Source organism: Pan troglodytes, chromosome 22 (genome assembly GCF_028858775.2).
Source record: "Pan troglodytes isolate AG18354 chromosome 22, NHGRI_mPanTro3-v2.0_pri, whole genome shotgun sequence".
Taxonomy (NCBI): Eukaryota; Metazoa; Chordata; class Mammalia; order Primates; family Hominidae; genus Pan; species Pan troglodytes.
Window position 1 is genome coordinate 2,418,576 of NC_072420.2, and position 6,785 is coordinate 2,425,360.

General features: G+C 37.9%; 1 pseudogene; it reads left to right on the forward strand.

Annotated features, from left to right (window-relative positions):
• PANTROV1R-PS296 (vomeronasal 1 receptor panTroV1R-ps296 pseudogene) lies at positions 5,116-5,268 on the forward strand (annotated as a pseudogene).

Consider the following 6,785-nt stretch of genomic DNA (forward strand, 5'->3'; position numbering starts at 1 on the left):
ATTTCTGGGCCTAGTTAATGTTATGATATTTTATTTTTAAATAGTTTTATTTTATTTATTTCATTTAATTTGTAATTTTTGAGGATACATTGTAGGTGTATATACTTATGGGGTTCATGAGATGTTTTGATGCATAATATGCAATGCATAATAATCGCATCATAGAGAATGGGATACCCACCCACTTGAGCATTTATTCTTTGGGTTAAAATGTGATTATTCTTTCTTAGCTAGTTTAAAATGTACAATTACATTATTATTGACCAGAGTCATCTCGTTGTGCTATCAAATAATAGGTCTTATTTATTCTATTTTTTTGTACACATTAACAGTCTCTACCTTTCCCCCAGCCTCCACTGTCTTTCTTAGCCTCTGAAAACCACCCTTCTGCTATGTCCGTGAATTCAGTTGTATAAATTCTTCCATCCCACGAATAAGTGAGAACACACAGTGTTTATCTTTCTGTGCCTGGTTTATTTCACTTAACATACTCTTCTCTTTTATCCATGTTGTCGTAAAAGACAAAATCTCATTTTTATGGCTGAATACTACTCCAATGTATATATGTACTACTTTTTTTATACATTCATTCATTTGTAGACAGTTTGCTTTCAAATCATAGCTATTGTAAACAGTGCAGCAACAAGCCAATTTTCTTTCTTTTGGGTCAATGCCCACCACTGGGATTGTTGGGTTGCATTGTAGCTGGGGCAGCTCAATTTTTAGCTTTCTGAGGAAACTGCAAAGTTTTTTATAGTGGTTATACTAATTTACATTCCCACCAAGAGTACACTAAAGTTTTCTCCACATCCTCATCAGCACTTGTTATTGTCTGTCTTTGGGATATAAGACATTTTAACTGGGGTGAGATAATATCTTATTGTAGTTCTGATTTGCATTTCTCTGAGGTTTAATGATGTTTAGCAACATTTATATGCCTGTTTACCATTTGTATGTTTTCTTTATAGAAATGCGTCCTCCTGGCTGGGTGTTTCACACCTGTAATCTCAGCACTTTGGGATGCCGAGATGGAAGGATCACCTGAGGTCAGGAGTTTGAGATCAGCCTGGCCAACATGGCTAAACCCAATCTCCACTAAAAAAATAAAAATTTGTCAGGCGTGTATTCTGCATGGGAGATGCATGAGGAAGAAGAAAAGGCACACACAATACTTTTAAGGGTAAACAGCTTTTGTCCCAATTATATGGCAATACAGATATAATAAGTAAATGATATGATAAGCAAATTGATATGAGAAGGGGAGAAGGGAAAAGATATATATACATATAAAATATATATAATTATATATGTATTTATTTACATTTATTTATTTAAAGAATTATGTACATAATTATATAATTATTTTTATTTACAGTTATATGTATAAATATATGTATTTACTTATATTTATATGTATAAATATATATATTTTTATATATATGTGTATATATGTGTATATATACATATATATTTACCCACAGCAGACTACATAGTATGGAGGAAGCATCACCAGACAGAGAAGCAAGAGCCTGGGCTCCAGAGTCAGACACTACACTCACCAGACTATGGAGGATTCATCAACAGACCGGGAAGCAACAGCCTGGGCTACAGAGTTGGCCCCTCATCCCTGCACAGATGGGGAGAGGTCTCAGGAAGCTCTAGTGCCATCTGGGACCCTAGCTCTTTTTGTAAAGAGTTCTTTGGCATAAGGCCGACTAACGAGGACTCTTCACTACTGGGCTCAAAAACCACAAAAATGTCAACTTTTTTTGGCGATTGTCTGTTGTTTTTCAATAACTAACATACAGGAACAGATTAAAATAGAAATTTCTCTGAAATACTGCTGGATGAATGCCTGAAGAAACTCACAGAACCTGTTCCGGGACTTGGTGACCATTGTTTGTGTCCATGTTCAATTGAGATAAAATTTAATATTTAACTTTTCTTCCAAATTTGGCTTCAATTTGATACTCAATTGTAGGAAAATGCCCTTACAGATACTTGGGGAAAGCATAGTTTATACAGATTACAGATTCAGGGTAAGCACAGGAGAATTAAAAGCATAGTTAATAAAAACCACACCCACCATGGCTGTGCAAGGAGAGTCACAGTGTGAGATTTGTCAGGGATATACACACAACATTCGGTATGCAGTAAGGTACAGGGACGATTCTCCAACGTAGCCCATTTTTGGTGGCCTCTTGCAATTCCATGCATAGCCAACATTGACTGCAGTTGGCTTCCGTTGCAGTGGTGGCTACGAAGATGATGAATTTATTCTTGGCATCAGACACAGAGACACAGGTACTGACCATTAGTAAACAGGTTATTCTCTGTAATAACCAAAACAGGGGAACATAATATTGTTTTTCATCTTTAGGAAACTGTACTATGCCTTCAGTTTCTGCTCCCATAGCTACAAGTTCACCAGCCATAGGAGTAGGATGTGATGGACGCTGTACTCATATTTTGGCTCCAGGATTTAAACTACCTGTACCAGTGCATCTGAATCCCCCAGTTCTGTATGTAGCCTCTGTTGGGGCAGAGACATCCTCAGGGGTAAATTGTTGACAAGGTACCACTAAAAATTGAGCAACCCACATCTGCGGTTTTACAGCAAAAGAATCTGGAGTGATATTGTATAAAATGACCTTTAACTCTCCCCTGTAACCACTCTCAATTATACCACCATACATTATGCCTTTCATTGCAAGACTTGAATGTGTTTTAATCCATTCATCCGCATTCAAATTTGCAACTATGGTGGAAATTTTGGCCTGTTGATCTGTCTGCTGATTAAATAGTCTGTCGAGAAAGCAGAGACACATGAGCATCAACATGAAAAACAATGATAATGATAGTTTGCACCAGGATTCAGGTATCTTCCCAGTAGTGTTTTCCCTCTTTATTCCCAATTAACCATGTGTAAAGATAAAATAGAGAATGAAGGTTGTGTGGGTGAGATTGGACATCAAAAGACACAAAAGGAATGTCAGATGGTGACCTGAGAAAGGAGTAGAGAGAGAAATTAAAATAGACAAAAAGGGGAATCAGCAAGGAGATGGAGGAGGCAGAATAGAAGAGGAGACACAACAAACACGAGCAGTTGGTGCAACAGAGGGTGCTTAGCATACTTGTACGACGCTTCTTTCATTTTCTAGTTACTTTTTCTTTTCAATTTGTGTCAGATTTAGTTAAAGTGTCAACGTTTTTAAAAATCTTTTTATATACTGAAAATATTCTTTGGTGTTTAGTAAATAACTTTCAGTATTTCAACTTGCCCTTGATAAGAGTATTAATTTTTAAATCAACAGACAACATTCAGTAAAACTAGTTAGTCTAATATGCAACAACTTCTTCTCTTCCACATGTGATTTTGGAAATTAATGCACTGTGAGACAAAATTCCCAAGTCTATGATGTCTTTAAGTTCCCTTTGCTCTTTTTTTTAGCAGATATTGAAGAATGTGCTGGCTGGGCATGAAACTTTCTTCCACCAAGACCATCCGTTCATGATAAATACATTGTCCTGAGTTATTTTTATAGCTAATCCTCTTTCATGTTTTCAATTGTCAATTATTACATCTTTTCAACTTTATAATTTTGGAAGTTCGATGTGATTTCTCAAAAAAAAAAGAAAGAAAGAAAGAAAGAAAATGCTTGAGTTTAATGTGATTAGAATAACAGAGAAGTCTCTCCGGGTCAAGAGTATAAAATACGGTCTGAGACCTTTAGCCATTGCTGGTGACTCTCTACTGGCCTGTCCTCGTCCTATCCCTCCCTTCCCAAACATACACTTACACAGTCCCAAGGCAGCTGAGGAGAGGAGAGCACAGACTTTAAACTCTGTATAGGTATAAATTTTAAGATAGAATCTTGCTCTGCTGCTCAGGATGGAGTGTAGTGGCACTATCTCGGCTCACTGTAACCTCCACCTCTGAGTTCAAGCGATTCTCATGCCTCAGCCTCCCAAGTAGCTGGGATTACAGGTGCCTACCAGTATGCCCAGCAAATTTGTGTGTTTTTAGTAGAGTCAGGGTTTTGCCATGTTCCCCAGGCTGGTCTCAAACTCTTGGGCTCAAGTGAGCCACTGGCCTTGGCCTCCCAAAGTGCTGGGATTACAGGCATGAGCCACAATACCCGGCCTGTCTTTATATGATTTCTTTGGCTGTAAAGAGTATCAGTGGTGTCTGTACCTTTCTCAGTGGCTTAGGGTATCGTTTTTAGCAGAGGCTGTGGTAAAGTTTTGCTGGGAATAGGGGCACCAGAGGTTTAGTCATTGGATCCCAGTGGTGGCAGTGGTGAGCTTAGCATGCCTGCTTTTGAGCCTCAAGGCGGTTATGCTGGCAGCAGTGTTAACAGGTCCAGGAAGACTAATTATTTGGCCTTCCTGTGACTTGCTCAGGTGCCAGCAGTGAGCAAGGTGGGTGGGCAGCTTCTTGAGCCCCTGGACAGTGGTTATGGCATGGATGACGGCAGTAGCAATGACAAGAAAAACCTTTGACTCCCAAGCGTTCCATGCTGGTGTCGGTGTTGGCTGTGATGGGCTGGGAAGGCCAGTTTCTAGGAACACAGGTGGTGCATATGTGCGGGTACCAGCTGTGGTAGTAGCTCCATGTTCAGTGAGTCCATCCTCAGGTCTCAAAGAAGAGTGCTCAGGTGCCAATCTTGTTAGGCTTCACTGGACTAAAGTCCATATTTTAAGCACTATCTGGCTCCACAAACTCATTGGCTGTTCTTATCATCACTCTGAGCCCATAAACCCACCAGCAGAAAAACATCAGGAAAGTTTTTAATATTTCTTCTTTGGGGCACAGTATGCAAGGAAAGGAAGTGTATTAAGAGATGAAGTAAGTACTCTTATTAGAAAAAGGAACACTTTGGGGCCAGAAATGGACCAGTGCCCAAGGCATGCAGAAAGGAGGAAATAATTACCGGGTCATGGGATCGAAGTGTGGAGAGTGACTAAAGTTTCAAGATCATAAACCAGTCTTTACCTGCTCCTAATTTAATTTAATGCAATCCTCACTGTTTCTCATCATTTGGTTTTAATGTATAAAGCTATGGGATCTGTTTATTGTATGTTTTGTAGTATAATTTGGAAATTAATCTACCAGCTCTTTTTTCTCAGCCCAGTTGGTGGCTTGTCAACTCCTCTGCACTAAGTGCTTCTTGTTTTCTCACAGTCCAGCCCTATGTTCTCATGAGCTGTGACCCTGGGTTATCCAGGCTCCGGCTTGCCTGCTGTGGAAAAAGTGCAGCTTTCTAAGCTGGTCACATATCTCTACATTAAATGTACATTGTCTTTTTAAAGCAATGTTCAGACATTTATATATTCTTTCTTGCTGAGGTTTCAGCACCACAAGCAGCAGTCATATAATGGAGAGATTCTCAACAACAGAGTGAGTCTCTGCCATAATTGGATTTATTATACGTTAGAAACAGCAGTTACATACTAAATGTTTTACAAAGTGTTTTTTATAATTTTTATTTCCTTAAATATTGCAAATAGAAAATTTAGAGGTCGAATATTTATTTAAAATTTGGCTCTTGTAATTTGCAGTGGAAAGCTTATGTGAGTATCTACCTCTAAACCAATTAATTAAAAATGCTCTGGGGTTAACTGGGCACCAAGAGTAAGAAAATTTTAATTAAGTGAAAAAGTCTAAGTAATGACCAACTAAGGAAATAAAAAGGAAATTATACTTTCAACCCCCTTTCCCCCAATTGCTCTATGCTCTATTTTTTTCTATTGCCAAGTTGTACAATTTTATTTTTGTCCTTGATAATTGTACTTTATTTTAATGTGACTAGATTTTATTTATTTTATTTTATTTTATTTTATTTTATTTTATTTTATTTTAATGTGACTAGATTTTGCCTCACTCCAGGCTGGAGTACGGTGGCATGATTATAGTTCACTGTAACCTCAACTTCCTGAGCTCAGGTGATCCTCCTGCCTCAGCCTTCTAAGTAGTTGAGACCACAGTATAATGTCAAAATAATTTTTAAAACATTTTTAGTGACAAGCTCTTGCTTAGGCTTGTCTCAAACTTCTGGCCTTAATTGATCCTCTGGCCTCAGCATCCCTAGCAGCTGAAATTTCAAGTGTGACCAACTGAGCCCAGGTCTTTATTTTTATAAATATTTATCTCTTTAGTTTTTTTCTGAAACATTTTCAACACCTGCACCTGAACTTTCAGGCTTTCAACTCACAGTTGATTTTATCCATTTTGCTATTCATCCTATTTGTTCTATTGCTTACATGCTTTTGTAACATATTTAGTATTTTGAGTTTTAAATTCTTGCTACTTATATGTATGTATTTTTAATTCTCTCTTTTGCAAGGCTGCGATTCTCTCCAGAGAAGAGAATGGGCTCTATGCTTTCTTGAGAAAAGCATTTTATAACATGGGACTAAAACAAACCCTGTGGAAAATAAAATAAAAAGCATGTTAATCATGATTTTTTATAAATTGCTACTTGGGAGACACAAATTTAGCAAGAAGCTATATCATGTTCCATTCAGATGAGGTTAGGGAGGGACTTGTAAAGTTTTACTGCAAGTTTACACAAGTGAAAGATTTTAGCACAGTCTATGACGGACAATGGTTGGTTGCCAGCTTAGACTGTATATAGGCAATCATCAGCTTAATTCAGCACAGCTTTCTCTTCAGGAGGTTTGTGATCAGGCTCAGTATAAACAATTCAAGTCAAATGCAGTTGCCTTTTTAGGACATCTGTAATTTTCCCAGTTCGAACAGGTAAAATTCCACCTGGGTGTGT